Below are 17667 nucleotides of genomic sequence, written 5' to 3'. Positions count from 1 at the left end.
TGCTGTTTCTTCTAGCCACTGCTCCTTACACCTTACTAAAGAAATATTTTACAGTTGGAAGTAACCAGGCACTGTCCCCTGAATCCACTCTTGGCCTTCGCACACACCTCTATGCTTTCACTCACTCTGTTCCCTCTGCCTAGAACTCCCTTGCCCAGCTTCCTAATCCATCAAAATCTCATTCCTCTTTCAAGCCATGCCCAAAAACTGCCTTTTCCTTAACTACTCTGAAAGTATTCACTGTTTAACTTGTATGTCATTCTCTCACGTATCCTTTTCCCTCTATACCCATTAGTCTTTGAGCAATTTAACACTGGGTGCTATGGCTGATTCATCATTAAAATCCTAAACTTCTGCCTCCTCTAAGTCATGAACCTGGAAGCTGTCAGGGACTGTGAAGGCGATGAGATTTTACCCTACCTGCAAGCCAACAAGTCAGCCTGCCTGTTTCCTGGATGCTGACAGAAGACATGAGAGACTTCTGAATCCGAGACAAAGGACTTTATTATCACAGCAACAGCAGTAGCCGGACAATCAGGGTTTTTGCACTAGTGCCCTCAGTCTCAGTTTCCACAGGACCACATGAAGAGGGCCAGGTAATACTGTATACACAGTGGGTTGCATTACAGAACAGCAATGCTGAGCTTGGGGAACCTGTTGTAAGTAAGCATACTGATGTGGTTTGGCTGTGGCCCCACCCAAATCTCATCTTGAATTGTAGCTCCCATAATTCCCATGGGTTGTGGGAGGGACCCAGTGGAGATAATTGAATCATGGGGATGGTTTCCCCTCGTACTGTTCTTGTGGTAGTGAATAAGTCTCATGAAATCTGATATTTCCCCTTTCGCTTGGCTCTCATTCTGTCTCTTGTCTGCTTCCATGTAAAACATGCCTTTTGCCTTCTGCCATGACTGTGAGGCTGCCCCAGCCACGTGGAACCGGGGGTCCATTAAACCTTCTTTTCTTCATAAATTACCCAGTCTCAGGTATGTCTTTATCAGCAGTGTGAAAGTGCACTAATACACATGCCCACCTTTGTTCCAGTGGGAGACACTCTGTCTGTCTCCCAAGAATGTTTGTTATGCAGAGATAACACAGAACAAAAGGCAGACAGTGCCTCTGCTTGCAAGACATGCAGAAACAAGAGAGGGCCATGGGAAATTGTCCTCTAACAAAACCTGTGTCCCCTAACAGAAGCTGAGTGTGAAATGCACCCCTTTGGTCTCACTCTGCCCTCCTGATACCAAACATCAGTACTGAGTATCCAGTCAGAGCCCTGACCTGGTCCCTCCTGAGGTCTCCCTCCCAGCGAATGGCAGGACCCAGAGTGGCACTACTCACCCCACCTGTGAAGGGGGCATAATGACAGGAACTAGCTCACAGGGTTGTTGGGAAGATGAACTGAGTTTTTCCTGTGAAGTACTGAGGCAAGTATACAGCGAGTGCTGTGCATGTTAGCAAAATCAAGGAAGGAATGAAAGAGGAGGAGGAACAAGGACAGATATACAGAAGTAGAAGAAGACTGAGCACCTAGACCAGAAAAGCCTGGCCCTACTCAGGAACAAGGAACAGAGTTACAGCTGTGAAACATCAGAGAACATCATTACCCACCCAGCCCTGCTTTCCCCAGGCTCCAACAGGGCCACTTAGGTAGATGTAATTTCCTACTCCATTGACCCTGGTCTTCATCCCAACTCTGCACTCACAGACAGGGATGTGATGACACCCACGTGGCTGAAGATGGCTCCAGGCTCCAGTGGTACTGACTTGGGATGAATTACCCACTAAAAACCTGAGATGAATGAATCATTTTGGAATTTTTCCAAATGCAAAATAAGTACCAAGGCCACATCGATGCTGCTGTTCCTACTATCGCGTAGAGATTGATTTGCTCTCTTCAGCAGGCATCTCCTGGATCAAATCATTGGAAGATCACAGTGGCATTAATAAAAACAGCCACTGCCATGAGCTGAGCCTGATAATTAATGTGCCAGGCTGAGCTGCGCTTTGCATGCCTGCTCCCATTTGATCTCCACAATAAATCCAGGGACAGCTATTATCATTATTATCCCCATTTTACGCTCATAAAGCTAAAGTTCATGGCACTAAGGCAACTTTCCTCAGGTACTAAGCTCAGATGTAAACTGACATCTCAGATGTTTGACCGACCCCAAAGCCCAAGCTCTACCACACTGCATTATTCTGCTACAAGGAGCCTTGGAATTCACCTACCCCCTCATGTCTGACATAAGAGAACAGCAATGCATGTGCTGAGCCCAAGGAAGTGCCTGGAACTAAAACTCTTTACTCTGGATTCAGAACCCTGTCTCTCGTCCTTTGTTCCCTGATAGTTTCATCAGAGCTTTGTGAGAAACAAACACAAAGTGACATAAAAACACAGAGAAAATTAAGAAGGCATGGTTGGCAGTTGGGGTCAGGTGGGGGCCACAGCAGTGGGGCGGGGTGGGTGGTGTCTGGCTGGGTATGATATCTCCAGCCCAGGCAAGTCCAAGAATTCCAAGGTCAGTTAGAGCAGCAATGTCCACCAGGGAGTACTAGGAATGTGTTAACTGATTAACTCAGCCTCCCCCATCCAAAGCTATTGGGACATCCTGGTCCATACACGCTCTTTCTTACCTTAACAAGGATTTCCCAACAACTGGTTCCCATAGGTACCACAGGGGACACACAGGTAACTGTAGAAGGCACACAGATAAATTTACAGGAAAAATTCTTAATAATGATGCGTGTCCTAAGAAAATTTTGTTTTCTTCTAGCTGCACTGCACAAAGGAGGGATTTGCTTTCTGAGTAAGATAAAAATATTTTCCTTGGTTAGAAAGTGAGGGATTCTTTGGCTTGTTAACTAACACAATATAGCTTCTAAGGGAAGCGCTGGGAGACCCAGGTTATTTCTCTCCCAGCCCATGTCAACACGAGGCTTTTGCTGACCCAGGCACCCTGCCAGGGCCTCTTAGCAGGCCCCAGACCCCCATGGCTGCTGCAAACTCAGAAGGCATGCACAGACCTGTTTTTCTGTAGGGAGAGAGGAAGATGGGGAGTCCAAGTGGATTGTTTTGAAGCTCCTAGAAAACAACCCTTGAGAGAAGGATACAAGGGATGTTACATCTTTCAAGAGCCTCGTGTTCTTCTCAGCAACTTCAGGTCATTGAATCCTTGCCCATTGGGATCAGGCGGCCATCTGGCACAGATCCATGGGGCAGGATTGCCATCACTATCTTCAAGAAGCATGTCCCCTTTTCCCTTGGAGTTGTGTATAGCACAGCCCCACAGCCCGCACAGTCATGGTTGGAGGCCCCAATTCGGAGCATTCATTCATCCATCCACGCTTTCAACAACATTTCTGAGCAATTTTTTTTTTACCACATTTATGCCTTTAAAAAACATTTATCCAAAAGGGCAGGGGGGCACAAAACAGCTTTGAACCACGAAAATGCACCCCATTTTGAGAAACTCAAACATCTTATTGCATGGATGAGGAAAAGATCTTCAGAAGCTATGTACACACTGAATATTACAAACCTGGAGGACAGCAGAGCTGGGTCTGTGGCCCAGATTTGGCTCCTGGCTCAGTGCTCTGACCTCCTCACCATGCTGCCTTCCAATGGGCCCTTGGCCCTCACAATATCTCTCATCTATGAAAAGGAATCACAATCCTTGCTCCCACTTAACAAAAAAGCAAATTAAGGCATACAGAAGACAATCTAAACAGGTCATTATGATCAACACCAACCCAACTCAAACGTTTCTCAAGAAAGGATCTGCGATTCCTGCAAGTCATTTCTGGATTTGAATCCTTATCCAAGGCACGGAGCCTTAATTCTCTCTGGCATCTGGCCTCTGCAGACCCCTCCCTTACAAATGCCTTCCTTAAGAATCACCCTCACCACAAGAACAATCTCTGCTGTCTACACCCACTTCTTTTCCACCGGATTTTCTTCTTCATGTTCAACTGCAGGAGTCCTTTTGTGTCAATGTTGTAGAATATTTATTATCAAAAAGGTGAGATGTTGACGGCAATTATTTTGGGATGGGTATATTTCAGTTGCCATGAAAGAAAGAAGAAAAAGAGAAAAGGAAGAAAAAAAGGAAAATGGATGAAAGAAATGAATTGGAAGAGAAGGAAGATAAAGAAGAAAAGAGAGTAGAAGGGGAAGAGAGAAGAAAGGAGAAGCAAGGAAGGAGGTAGAGAGGGAGAATGTCCAGCTAAAGAGGACCCTGGGTCATCTTCAATTTTCCAAGATCAGCCAAAGACAACCATGTTAATTAGCATAGTCTCTTGACACAAGGAGAGGTTCATTCTGCAGTCTCTGTCCCTCAGTGTTTGGACCTGAAACTCAAAATTTAATGCAACTTCCACAACATCCTTATTTGGAAGAAAAGGCAGTCTGACTCAGACTCAAGTCTTAGTTAAGAAAAAATAAGTAAATCTTGTTATCAATGAATGTCATTGCAGGTAAAGACCACAGAGGTCACTAAGAGGAGCCCTTAAAACCTTCTGCAACCCAAAGTCCCCCCCATTCATCAACCCAAAAGCCAAACACACAAAACATGCCTTTCATGTCACTTCAAATGTCTTAACAAATTAAATATCATTACTCAAAACAAAGCAAGGCTGTGGCAATGTTAGATGAAAATAGTTCATTTTCCCTAAAAATAGAATCTTCATTTTAGTCACAAGGTCTCAATCTGCTTGTCTGCCCTGATTCCTCTTTCCTGGTCAAAAGTGGCCATTAGAACATAATGAAGATCATTTTCAACATCAAAGTTGTTGCTAGCTTTTTTTAATGTTGATAAAAATAAGAAATGATGTTCGATAAATGTTTACTTGTGTTCAGAGGATCAAGGAGATCATTTACTCCCAAAAATCTTGAAAGCCAACTTGATTAAATTATCTTATACTCAAGCTTGAGCTCCCAAAACACCTCGGAGAGATCTGGCAAAGACTGAACATGTGAGAAAGGGTTTCCTTATGGAGTTTCAAATGTGCTTTTCAGACAAAATATCAGAAAAATATGGATTTCTTAAATTCACTCTGCAGACATATTAGACGAAACTGCTTTTTGCTTTTTTCTCCTTAAGCGCAAGATCACCAAATCTAAACACTAAAAAGAAACGTTTAGCAATAATATAATGTATTTTTAGATAAATGTGGGCTATAATTTCTTGACATAAGCAATACTGAGAAACAAGATGGATATTTATTTCTTGAAGTTTCACAATCAATATATTCAAAAGTTCAAATATATCTGCTAAGTATGCCAAGTATCTTAGGCTGGGCTCCTGAGATGCAGACCCTCGGGGAAGATGCAGCCACAAGGGGTTTATGAAGGAGAAACCTGTAAGGTGTGAGGGAAGAAGAACAAGGAAGCGAGAAGAGCCCAGCCAGGGGACCATTTCTGGAAGGTGCGTGTGGTGGGAAAAACTCTCCCAAACCATGTTTTTCTTCTGCTCTCATACCACGGCAACAATCATCAACACAGAAGACGACACCTGTGACCAAATGTAGGCAGGGGGCAGGGGTTTCCCCACCACCAAGCAGCGGATGCTAGCTGGATGTCCTCCAATTCAATTCCAACACGATTTACCCGGACATAACGTCAGATCCCACAGGCTGAATATTCAGTCCCCAAGACCACCCCACTCCGGACACCAGTTTGCAAGTCCAGGCCTCTGGAACTCCTGACCAACCTGTTTCAAGTTGGGTTCCCAAAAGCCCCTCTTTGGGTTCGACTAATTTGCTGGAGCAGCCCACAGAACTCAGGGAACCACATTTACCAGTTTACCACAAAGGACACTACAGATGATACTGATGAAGAGACTTGTAGGGTGCAGAGCTTCCATGCCCTCCCATGTCACAGGGTGAATCCCAAAATTAGAGTTCAGGCTGGGAGTCCACGCATGTTCTCTGCTTCACACAGAAATTCAAAAGCAAGATGACACAGTAAAGTGAAAGCAAGTTTTTTAAGAAAGTAAAGAGATAAAGGGGTGGCTATTCCATTGGCAGAGCAGCAGCATGGGCTGCTGGACTGAATAGACTTATGGCTATTTCTTGATTATATAACAAACAAGGAGTGGATTGTTCATGAGTTTTCCAGGAAAGGGGCAGCGTATACCTGGAACTGAGGGTTCCTCCCGTTTTAGACCATATAGGTAACTTCTGGACATTGCCATGCCATTCATAAACTGTCATGGTGCTGGTGGGCATGTCTTTTAGCAGGCTAATGCATTATAATTAGCATATAATGAACAATGAGGACAATCAGGGCTCACTTTTGTCGCCATCTTGGTTTTGGTGCGTTTTGGCTGGCTTCTTTACCACACCTTATCAGCAGGGTCTTTGTGATCTGTATCTTGAAAAACCAGTCCCTCCAATTCCGGGCTCACCCATTTGATGGAGTCAGTCTGGTTCCAAAGCCTCTGACACCTGGGCAGGCCACCCTCCAGGAACCACCACGTGTTCAGAGATCTAAAAGCTCTCCAACTTTGTCCTCTTTTCTTCTTATGGAGGCTTCATTACACAGGCATGATTGATTAAACCATTGGCCACTGGGGATCAACTTGACCTTCAGCCCCTCTCCCCTCCTGGGGCTAAAAGTCCCAACCCTCTGACCCTGCCTTGGCCACTCTGGTAACCAGCCCCACCCTGAACCTATCAGACAAAAGACACGTAAAAGACAGCACTTTGGTGATCCCAAGGACTTTAGGAGTTGTATGCCAGGAAACGGGAATGAAGACTAAGTTAATATTTCACAATATCTCAGCGCATTATGCCTGAGAATCCCTTAGCACTCACCCATGGAGGGAGCTGGATGAAAGCATCCAACCAGTAAAAAGACCCAGGCCTTCACTCCAGCCTGGGCAACATAACAAGACCCCATCTTCTTACAAAAATTAACTTTCAATTTTTTTAAAAAAATTAAATTAATTAAAAGACCCAGGGTCTCCAGGTGAAGCACTGAGAGGATCTGCTACACCCAGCTATGTGGAGAGTTAACATTATTAAAAACTTGTAAAGCTCTTTCCCTGGGTATTCCACAAACACAACGACTGTGGCCTTCATTAATTCCAGCCAGGTTAATTTCCCTGTAGCAAGAAATGAACCTGAGTATTCTAAGATCAGCATTCAAATCTTCACACACAAAAAAGGCAAACAGGCTGATGCTTTAAGACACTATTTTTCACAGGTTGGCTATCTGGATAGCTAGGCTGAGATGCTCTTATGGAGTTTTTCACTGCAATGCTTGGCAGCAATGTGATATCATAAGATGATTCATCTCTCTTGGATTATTGTCTTAAATGTTTACTGCAAATCTAACATTAATGAAATAGCATCAGCAGACATCCATTCTTTCTCTTTTTTTTTCTCATTAATCTCATTACTTCAAAGAATTTCAACTATGCTTCAAAGACATCATCAACTTAAGGAGTGCTCTCCAGGGCTTAGGAACAGTTTCTTTTTCACTGCAGCATGCATAAACAAGCGGTGAGTACAATTTTCCTTTATTAGGGATGAATTAACCTTAGTCATCTTTTCAGCCTTTCACTGAAAAATCAGACAAATCAATATTCTGGAATTTATTTGTAATTTTCTCCCCAAGTGAAGTTTGGGCAGCACTCAAGTTCAGGGATTTCATGAGTCTCTTTAACAATATGAAGTTCTTGTTATTCTTTGTGGTTGAAAAAAAAGAAACAGTTTCACATGTTCTTCATGTTATTTTCACAGCCTAGGTAGATTCCTGAGTCTGCATTTTAGAACCATTCAGCCTCATATGCCAAAGAGAATTGTGTATACAGAGAGAGAAACAGAGTGGGAGGGAGGGACGGAAGGAAAGGGAGGAAGGGAAGGAAGAAGGAAGAGAGGAAAGAAGAAAGGGAAAAAGGAAGGAAGGAAGGAAGGAAGGAAGGAAGGAAGGAAGGAAGGAAGGAAGGGAGGGAGGGAGGGAGGGAGGGAGGGAAGGGAGGGAGGGGAGGGAGGGAGGGGAGGGAGGGAGGGAGGGAGGGAGAGAGGGAGGGAGGGAGGGAAGGAAGGAAGGAGAAAGGAAGGAAGGAAGGAAATCTTTTAAAGATTTGTTTATGTACCCCAGATGAATCTCACTTGCTCCTTGGCTAGTCTCAGCATACTCTCTCATTCAAATGAAACAACAAAATAAAAAGCGGTGGACAGCAATTTTAATTATTTGTACTTTGTTGTATTTTTTAAACTATTAAAGTAATACATCATGTCAAAAGGAAACAGGAGCCGACCTAAAAGATCTCCCAGTGGCCAAAGTTGGAACAAAACTGAGCAACAAAATAAGTAACAAAAATATTTTTTATAACCCAAAGAATAAAATAAACAACCATAAGTCAATACTAATATAAAAAAGTGATTGAATAAATAACAAGTGAGGGAGAACAGAAGAATTCCAGTTAACAAATAGAGACAGAATAAGGAAAGTAGACAAACTTCATCAGAGCAGTACAGCAATAATTGCTGCAAGATTCACCAAAGAATACTAAAATTAGTGGACAAAAGTTTGACAAGATATAGGATATTAAGAAGAAAAGGGATAAGAAGGAAGAGCTTTCCCCAAAATATGTATTATTTACAAAAGGGGAAATAGCAACTTTGAGTGGGGAAAGCAGACACCACCCAATCACATGATCAAGGCTAACATCACCAGTAACACCTGTGCCAATAGCACGTACCCCCAGTATTTTGAGCAGAGAAGAGCATATCACCACCATGGCATTATTCCCCAAGATCCATAACCTCCATCTATCAAAGCATGAGAAAACATGACAAACACAAACTAAGGGACATTCTGTAAAATGCCTGACCTGTACTCTTCAAGACTGTTAGGGTCATAAAAGGACAAGTACAGGTTGAGGAACTGTCACAGTTTGGAGGAGAACAGGCGGACATGGGACTCAATGTAATGTGGGATTTGGGGACAGAATAAGGACATGAGTGGAAAAACTGGTGAGATCTGAACACATTCTATAGTTTACTGAATAGTGTTGACCTGGCATTAATCTCTTGGTTTTGATGCCCTCCCCTTACCAGGGAAAGAGGCTCCCCACTCTTGAGCCCACAGTGCTTGCGCCTCCACAAGACAAGCATATCCCTAGGCCCCCCAGAGTAGACAAGAGAGGAGGTGAAGACTCGGGAGAAACCCCTCCCTTGGCAGCTCGTTTACAACCCAAAACGGGGATACAAATGCCACTGAGAGAGCAGCAGTATCCTGGGATAGATGAGGATGGTCACATGGTGGAGAGGTGTGCTTTTGTGTACCAGCCCTTCACCTCTGCCGACCTTCTCAACTGGAAAAACAATACCCCGTCCTATACTGAAAAGCCACAAGCTCTAATTGATTGGCTCCAAACTGTTATCCAGACCCACAACACGACCTGGGCTGATTGCCACCAGTTGCTTATGTTCCTCTGTAACAGAGATGAAAGGTGGAGAGTGCTCCAAGCAGCAACTAAGTGGCTAGAGGAACATGCACCAGCTGATTATCCAAACCCCCAAGAGTATGTAAGGACCCAGTTACCTGAAACCGACCCCCAGTGGGACCCACATGAAAGAGAGGATATGCAAAGGCTAAACCGAGACAGGGAAGCTCTCTTGGAAGGATTAAAGAGGGGAGCTCAGAAGGCCACAAATGTTAACAAGGTCTCTGAGGTCATTCAGGGAAAAGAAGAAAGTCCAGCACAATTCTACCAGAGACTGTGTGAGGCCTGTCGTATGTATACTCCCTTTGATCCCGACAGCCCTGAAAATCAGCACATGACTAACATGGCTTTAGTCAGTCAAAGCGCAGAAGACCTGAGAAGAAAACTGCAGAAACAGGCTGGGCTTGCAGGGATGAATACATCACAATTATTAGAAATAGCTAACCAGGTGTTTGTAAACAGGGAGGCGGTAAGCCGTAAGGAAAACCGCAAAGAGAATGAACGTCAGGCCCGGTGACCCACCGACCTGTTTGTTAGCTGCAGCAATCAGATGGGTCCCCCCAGAGAGGCAAGGGAAGGGGGGCCCTGGGAAAGAAACTCAGCTTGGCTGCCAGAGTTTCCAGCATAACCAGCGTGCTTATCGTAAAGAAATAGGACACTGGAAGAACCAATGCCCTCAGCTAAAAAGAAAACAAGGTGACTCAGAGCAGGAGGCCCCGGACAAGGAGGAAGGGGCCCGGCTCAACCTGGCAGAAGGGTTTTTGGACTCAGGGAGACCGGGCTCAAGTGTCGCCAAAGAGCCTCTGGTCAGAATGACAGTCGGGGGTAGAGACATTTTCTTGTAGATACCGGTGCTGAACACTCCGTAGTAACTGCCCCGGTCGCCCCCTTATCCAAAAAGACTATTGACATAATCGGAGCCATGGGGGTTTCAGCCAAGCAAGCTTTGTGCTTGCCTTGGACTTGTACTGTAGGAAGACATAAAGTGATTCATCAGTTTTTGCACATGCCAGACTGTCCCTTGCCCTTGTTGGGAAGGGACTTGCTTAGCACGCTGAGGGCCACTATCTCTTTTACAGAGCAGGGCTCTTTGCTGCTAAAGTTCCCCAGAACGGGAGTCATTATGACCCTTACAGTCCTCCGAGAGGAGGAATAGAGACTTTCCTTAACTGAGCCGGGCCAAGAGATAAGACCAGCTCTGGCTAAGCGTTGGCCAAGAGTACCGGCGGAAGACAACCCTCCAGGGTTGGCAGTCAATCAAGCCCCCTTACTCATAGAAGTTAAGCCTGGGGCCCAGCCGGTTAGGCAAAAACAGGACCCGGTCCCCAGAGAAGCTCCTCAAGGTATCCAGGTCCATCTCAAGCACCTAAGAACTTTTGGAATTATAGTTCCTTGTCAGTCTCCAAGGAACACTCCCCCCTTGCCTGTTCCCAAGCCAAGGACCGAGGACTACAGGCCGGTACAGGATTTGCGCTTGCTTAATCAAGCTACAGTGACTTGACATCCAACAGTACGTAACCCATCCACATTGTTGGGGTTGCTGCCAGCTGAGGACAGCTGGTTCACCTGCTTGGACCTGAAAGACGCTTTCTTTCGTATCAGACTAGCCCCTGAGAACCAGAAGCTGTTTGCCTTTCAGTGGGCAGATCCAGAGTCAGGTGTCACTACTCAGTACACTTGGACCGGGCTTCCACAAGGGTTCAGGAACTCCCCCACCATCTTCGGGGAGGCGTTGGCTCGAGACCTCCAGAAGTTTCCCACCAGAGAACTAGGCTGCGTGTTGCTCCAGTAGGTTGATGACCTTTTGCTGGGACACCCCACAGTAGTCGGGTGCGCCAAGGGAATGGATGCCCTACACAGGCACCTGGAGGACTGTGGGTATAAGGTGTCCAAGAAAAAAGCTCAGATCTGCTGACAGCAGGTACGTTTGGGATTTACTATCCCACAGGGGGAATGCAGCCTGGGATCAGAAAGAAAACAGGTCATTTGCAATTTACCGGAGCCTAAGAGCAGAAGGCAGGTGAGAGAATTCTTAGGAGCTGTGGGTTTTGTAGACTGTGGATCCCAAACTTTGCAGTGTTAACCAAGCCTTTGTATGAGGTCACAAAGTGGGGGGACCAGGAACCTTTTGAATGGGGATCCCAACAACACCAAGCCTTTCATGAATTCAAGGAAAAACTTATGTCAGCCCCAGCCCTGGGGCTACCCGATCTGACAAAGCCTTCTGCATTGTATGCATCAGAGAGAGAAAAGATGGCAGTCGGAGTTTTCACCCAAACTGTGGGGCCCTGGCCGAGGCTGGTGGCCTACCCCTCTAAACAACTAGACGGAGTTTCTAAAGGATGGCCCCCATGTTTGAGGGCCTTGGCAGCAACTGCCCTGCTAGTACAAGAGGCAAATAAGCTGACTCTTGGGGAAAACCTGAACATGAAGGCCCCCCATGCTGTGGTGACTTTAATGAATACTAAAGGACATCATTGGCTAACGAATGCTAGACTCACCAAGTACCAAAGTTTGCTCGGTGAAAATCCCCATATAACCATGGAAGTTTGTAAAACCCTAAGCCCCGCCACCTTGCTCCCGGTATCACAGAGCCCTGTCGAGCAAGATTGTGTAGAAGGGTTGGACTCAGTTGACTCTAGCAGACCTGACCTCCGGGACCTGCCTTGGGCATCAGTAGACTGGGAACTATACGAGGACGGGAGACTCCAGGTAGACTTCACAGAAAAGCCAAAGTGTGGAGGTAACAAGTATTTACTAGTTCTTGGGTGTACCTACTCTGGGTGGGTGGAGGCTTGTCCAACACGAACTGAGAAAGCTCGTGAAGTCACCCGTGTGCTTCTTCGAGATCTGATTCCTAGATTTGGACTGCCCTTATGGATCAGTTCAGGTGACGGGCCTGTGTTTGTGGCTGACTTGGTACAGAAGACGGCAAAGGTATTGGGGATCACACGGAAACTGCATGCCGCCTACCGGCCTCAGAGTTCCGGAAAGGTGGATTGGGTGAATCGGACTATCAAAAATAGTATTATAGTCTTCCCCGCTGGATATTAAAAACAACACCACAAGGGGCGTCAAACCACCTGCTACATTTGACGGAAAGTTATCCTCTCCTCCCCACCCACCACGCCCCCGGATATTAAAGACAATAACACAGGGGTAATGTACACCCACTCCTTCATTGGGAGTAATATCATCCTCTCCCTTCTTGGATATTAGGAACAATGTCACACCTTGCGTGTATGCCTGTCGCGAACTCAATGGAATGGCCATCTTGGTGACACCCTGTCTCTACTGAAAATGCAAAACATTAGACGAGAGTGGTGGCATGGGCCTATAGTCCCAGCTACTCGGGAGGCTGAGGCACAAGAACCGCTTGAATCCGGGAGGCAGAGGTTGCAGTGAGCCCAGATTGTGCCACTGCACTCCAGCCTGTGCTACAGAGTGAGACTTCCTGTAAACACAAAACCAAACCAAACCAAAAAAACAAACAAAAAAAAGCAAACCACACCGGCACTTCTGACACAGGCTGCAACATGGATGAACCTTGAAGACACTATCATCAGTGAAATAAATAAATCCCAAAAGGATAGACACGACCAGCCTCAATGGCTCTCACCTGTAACCCCAGCACTTTGGGAGGCTGAGGCAGACGGATCACTTAAGGTCAGGAGTTCGAGACCAGCCTGGCCAATATGGTGAAAGCTTGTCTCTATTAAAAATACAAAAATTAGCTGGGCATGGTGGTGCACGCCTATAATCCCAGCTACTTGGGAGACTAAGACACAAGAATCGCTTGAACCCACGATGTGGAGGTTGCAGTGAGCCAAGACCACGCCACTGCACTCCAGCCTGGGCGTCAGAGAAAGACTCTGTCTCCAAAACAAAACCAAAAAAAAAAAAAAAAAAATTAAACACGGTAGGATTCCACTTAGATCAAGTGTCTAGAGTAGTTAAACTCATAGAGTTGCAAAATAGAATGGCGGCCCCCCAGGGGTGGGCAAGAGAGAGGAATGGAGAGTTTAGTCAATGGGTGCATCTTCCATTTTGAAAGATAAAACTGTTCTGGAGATGATGGCGGTGATGGTTGATAAACAATGTGAATGTACTTAATGTGATTAAACTGTAAACTGAAAAAGAGTGGAAATTTTAAGTGTTTACACTGGCCACTCCATATGAAATAATATATATTTATAATTTTTAGTATTTATACATGGTATATTTTCGCATAATAAAAGATGAAAATTAAAGCAGTTGGATCTTTCAAAAGAAAAGAAAGAAGCAAATAGTACACACAAGCTTTCTCCTGATTAGAGGAAGAGCCCCAAAGCTTCTACGGATACTCACTTTTCTCTTCTTCTTCTTGCATTATTCTGAGGAAATCCTTAGAGCTTGGGGAACTTGGGTGACTTTGGCTAATGAGGAGCTCTGTGCCTTGAGCCCCCCAGGCCATAGAATATTCAATACTCAGTCTGTGCCTCCAGCCCTGCAGTGTGAGGTTCCAGTGCTGTGGGCTCCACACCCGTCCCCTGTATCAGGAGGCTCATGTCTCACCCTGTCTTCTTGCCAGCCTTGAGGATGGAGTCTGAGCCTCCAACATGCACCACGCAGGGAGGACAGTGGACCTGTTCTCCATGGTCATGGCCCAGCAGAGGGGAAGGGCAGTTCAGTGAGTGCTGAGGGACGGTCAGGAGCCTTGTTTGGTTTCCTCAGCCTCAGGACAAACAGGAGAGTGCGGTGGGCAGATGGGAGGAGACAAATGTGCAAACTGTCAGCTCAGCAGACTGTGGAGTTTCTGTTCTTGGTTGTGGTGGGGGGGTCTCAGAAATCTTATTCGAAATTTTGCTTTCCTCCCCGACTGGTTGTCCTTTTCAAAGACATCTCACCCGTGATAGCAGGGAATGAGTCCCTCTAAACTATTCCCTCAGAACAACAAAAAGATTATGAAGGTGATGATGAGGATAAAGAGGACGATGACAGACACTGTGGCGTCGTGAACCATTATGAGGGCTTCCTAAAGGCCAGGCTCTGAGCTCTGTGGTCTATGCAGCTTGTTTCATTTCATCTGCATAGTCTCCCAGTTATTAATGCACCTTTCATTATTATTTTACAGACTAGAAAAGGAGCAATGCAGTTTCATATAACTTGTACCAGATCATGAAGTCAAAAAGGGTGAAGTCCAATTTGAACCAGGCAATCTAAGTCCAGACACATGGCGTTTGGCCAGTCCTCTCCCTGCATCCAACCTGCCCTCTCAATCCTTGTCACTCAGGCCAATGCCCCTGCTCACTGTGCCCTTCCCTTTGGGAGTTCCTTGTAGACCACAGCTAGACCAGTGGGTGCCACAATCACTGTGTCAAGTATAGAAAGGGCAGCTGAGATCACATCAAAGATTCCAGAAAGAATTGGCACAGGATCATTCGGGACGCATCTCTCCCTTGCCCCTGTTCCTGGCTTTCCTTACAGCTCTCGACTTCCTCAAAGGGTTGCCCCCCGCGATGCGGGGAATAATATCCCCACCCCTCTCCCCCCGCTGAATATTACGATCCACATCGCAGGGGGGCAGGCGCCCCCCGCGATGCGGGGAGTAATAGCCCCACACCTCTCTCCCCCTGGATATTAAGATCCACATCGCGGGCTGGCTCTTACTCCCCGTATGGCGGGGGACACCTCGCCCACCTGCGATGGGGGTCCTAAGAGCCAGGCGGGGAGAGGGGCTGGCTCTTACTCCCCGTACCGCGGTGGGCGCCTCGCCCCCCTGCGACAGGGGTCCTAAGAGCCAGCGGGGGAGAGGGGCTGGCTCTTACTCCCCGTATCTCAGGAGGTGCGTACAACCCCTGCGATCTTGGGAGTAATATCATCCTCTCCCCCTGAATATAAGAAACAATGTCACCGGCGGATGTACACCCCTTGCGATATTGGAAGTAACATCATTTTCTCCCCCTAGGGATATTTGGAACAATATCACAGTGGGTGTGTACAGCCCGTGCGACATTGCCGCCACTATCTTCCTCTCCCACCCAGGATAGAAGGAACAATGTCACAAGGGGGTGTACACCCCCTCCGATATTGGGGGTAATGTCCTCCTCTTCCCCGCTGCCTATTAGGAACAATGTCACGGAAGGTGTGTCCACCCCCTGCTATATTGGGAGTGATATCATCTTCTCCGTCCCTGGATATTAGGAACAGTATCCTTAGGGACTGTACACCTCCTGCAATATTCAGACTAATATCATCCTCTCGCCCCCTGGATATTAGGATCAATATCACAGGGGTGGTGTGCACCCCCGCCGAAATTGGAAGAAATATCGTCCTCTCCACCTTTGGATGTTAGGGACAGTATCACGGGGGAGGTCTCCGCCCCCTGAGATATTGGGAGTCATATCATCCGCTCCCACCCAGGATATTAGGAACAAGATGACCGAAGGGATGTACACCCACTGCGATATTTTCAATAATGTCATCCTCTACCCCCTGGCTATTAGGAGTAACATCATAGAGGGGTGTACACTTTCTGCGATATTGGGAGTCATATCCTCTCCCCCACGGATATCGGGAACAGTTTTATTAATTATTAATATTAATAAATATAACATAATAGTAATCATCGATATTAATAATTACAGTAGAGACAGTAAACTTAATACGGATTAAAAATATTAACGATTACTATTAATTAATAGCAAGATCACTATTAATAATAAAATAATGATACCAGTAATTAATGTTACTGAAATCAATCATAAGTGATGTTGGTAATAAAACAATGATTAATATTAAGATTAATAACTAATATTATTTAAAATGACATTAATAGTAATAATTTTGATCATGCATAATCCTGTCTTTAAAATAATCATTAATTAATAACGTTACACTATTAATTAATATTACCAATGATAATTATTAATGAGACTGATGTTTAATAATTCATAATATTATTACTCCTAATACCGCAGGGGATGTACACCTACCTGTGATATTGTTCCTAATATCCAGGGATGGAGAGCATGATATTAGTTTTAATATCACAGTAGATGTACACTCACCCTGTGACACTGATCCCAATATCCAGCGGGTAGAGTATGACATGACTGCCAACATAGCAATGAATGTAACAGCCACCCGGTGATATTGCTCCTAATATTCACGGAAGAAGCGTATAATAATTACTCCCAATATCGCAAGGAGTGTACACCTCTTCTGTGATATTGCTCCTAGTATCCCGAGGGGGAGAGGATGATAATAATTCCAGCATCGCAGGCTGTGTTCACCCACCCTGTGATATTGTTATTAATATGCTGAAAGGGAGAGGATGACATTACTCCCCATAATGGATAGCTATTACTCCCCATGATAGAGCAGGAGGTGAACACCCATCCTGTGATATTCTTCCTAATATTCAGAGGCCGGGAGGTTGATATTACTCCCAATATCGCAGGAAGCGTACACCCCCGTGTGAGATGGTCCTTAATAATATTCCAAGGCGGAGGGGGTGATATGACTACATATATCGCAGCAATTGTACACCCCCCAAAGATATTGTTCCCATGATCCTGGACGGAAGAGGATGATATTCCTTTAAATATCACAGCAGGTGGACATGCCCCTACTGATATTGTTTCTAATTGCAACATGGGAGAGGAGGATATGACACCCAATATCGCAGGGAGCAGAAACACCCCTGTGATAGTGTTCTTAATATTCAGGGAGGAAGAGGATGATATTACTCCGAATACAGACGGGTGTACATCCTCTATACACCGAGGGTGTAAACCCGTCTGTGAAATAGTTCGTAATTTCCAGAGGGGGAGATGATATTACTCACAATATGGTAAACAGGCTGTGAGTCCACCGCGGGTCCTAAAAACCAGGTGGGGAGAGGAGCTGGCTCTTACTCCCCTTATCGCGGGAGGCGCCGCGCCCCCCTGCGGTGGGGGTCCTAAGAGCCAGGGAGGGGAGAGGGGCTGGCTCTTACTCCCCGTATCGCGGGGGGCGCCGCGCCCTCTTGCGGTGGAGGTCCTAAGAGCCGGGGGAGGTGGAGAGGGGCTGGCTCTTACTCCCTGTATCGCGGGGGGCGGCGCGCCCCCCTGCGGTGGAGGTCCTAAGAGCCGGGGGGGGGGGGGGGGGAGGGGCTGGCTCTTACTCCCTGTATCGCTGGGGGCGCCTCGCCCCTTGCGGTGGGGGTCCTAAGAGCCGGAGTGGGGGA

General features: G+C 46.2%; 1 protein-coding gene across 1 annotated transcript in view; it reads right to left on the bottom strand.

The window, feature by feature from the left end:
- Positions 1 to 17370, bottom strand: part of SSUH2 (ssu-2 homolog) — a 58810-nt gene extending 41440 nt beyond the window's left edge. Inside the window, exon 1 of the mRNA XM_063630474.1 lies at positions 17287 to 17370. The gene's annotated coding sequence lies outside the window, so the exon portion shown is untranslated. The remainder of the gene's footprint in view (positions 1 to 17286) is intronic.
- Positions 17371 to 17667: the final 297 nt, after the last annotated feature.

Source organism: Symphalangus syndactylus, chromosome 21 (assembly GCF_028878055.3).
Source record: "Symphalangus syndactylus isolate Jambi chromosome 21, NHGRI_mSymSyn1-v2.1_pri, whole genome shotgun sequence".
NCBI classification, from domain to species: domain Eukaryota; kingdom Metazoa; phylum Chordata; class Mammalia; order Primates; family Hylobatidae; genus Symphalangus; species Symphalangus syndactylus.
This window is presented reverse-complemented; position numbering and strand designations above follow the sequence as displayed.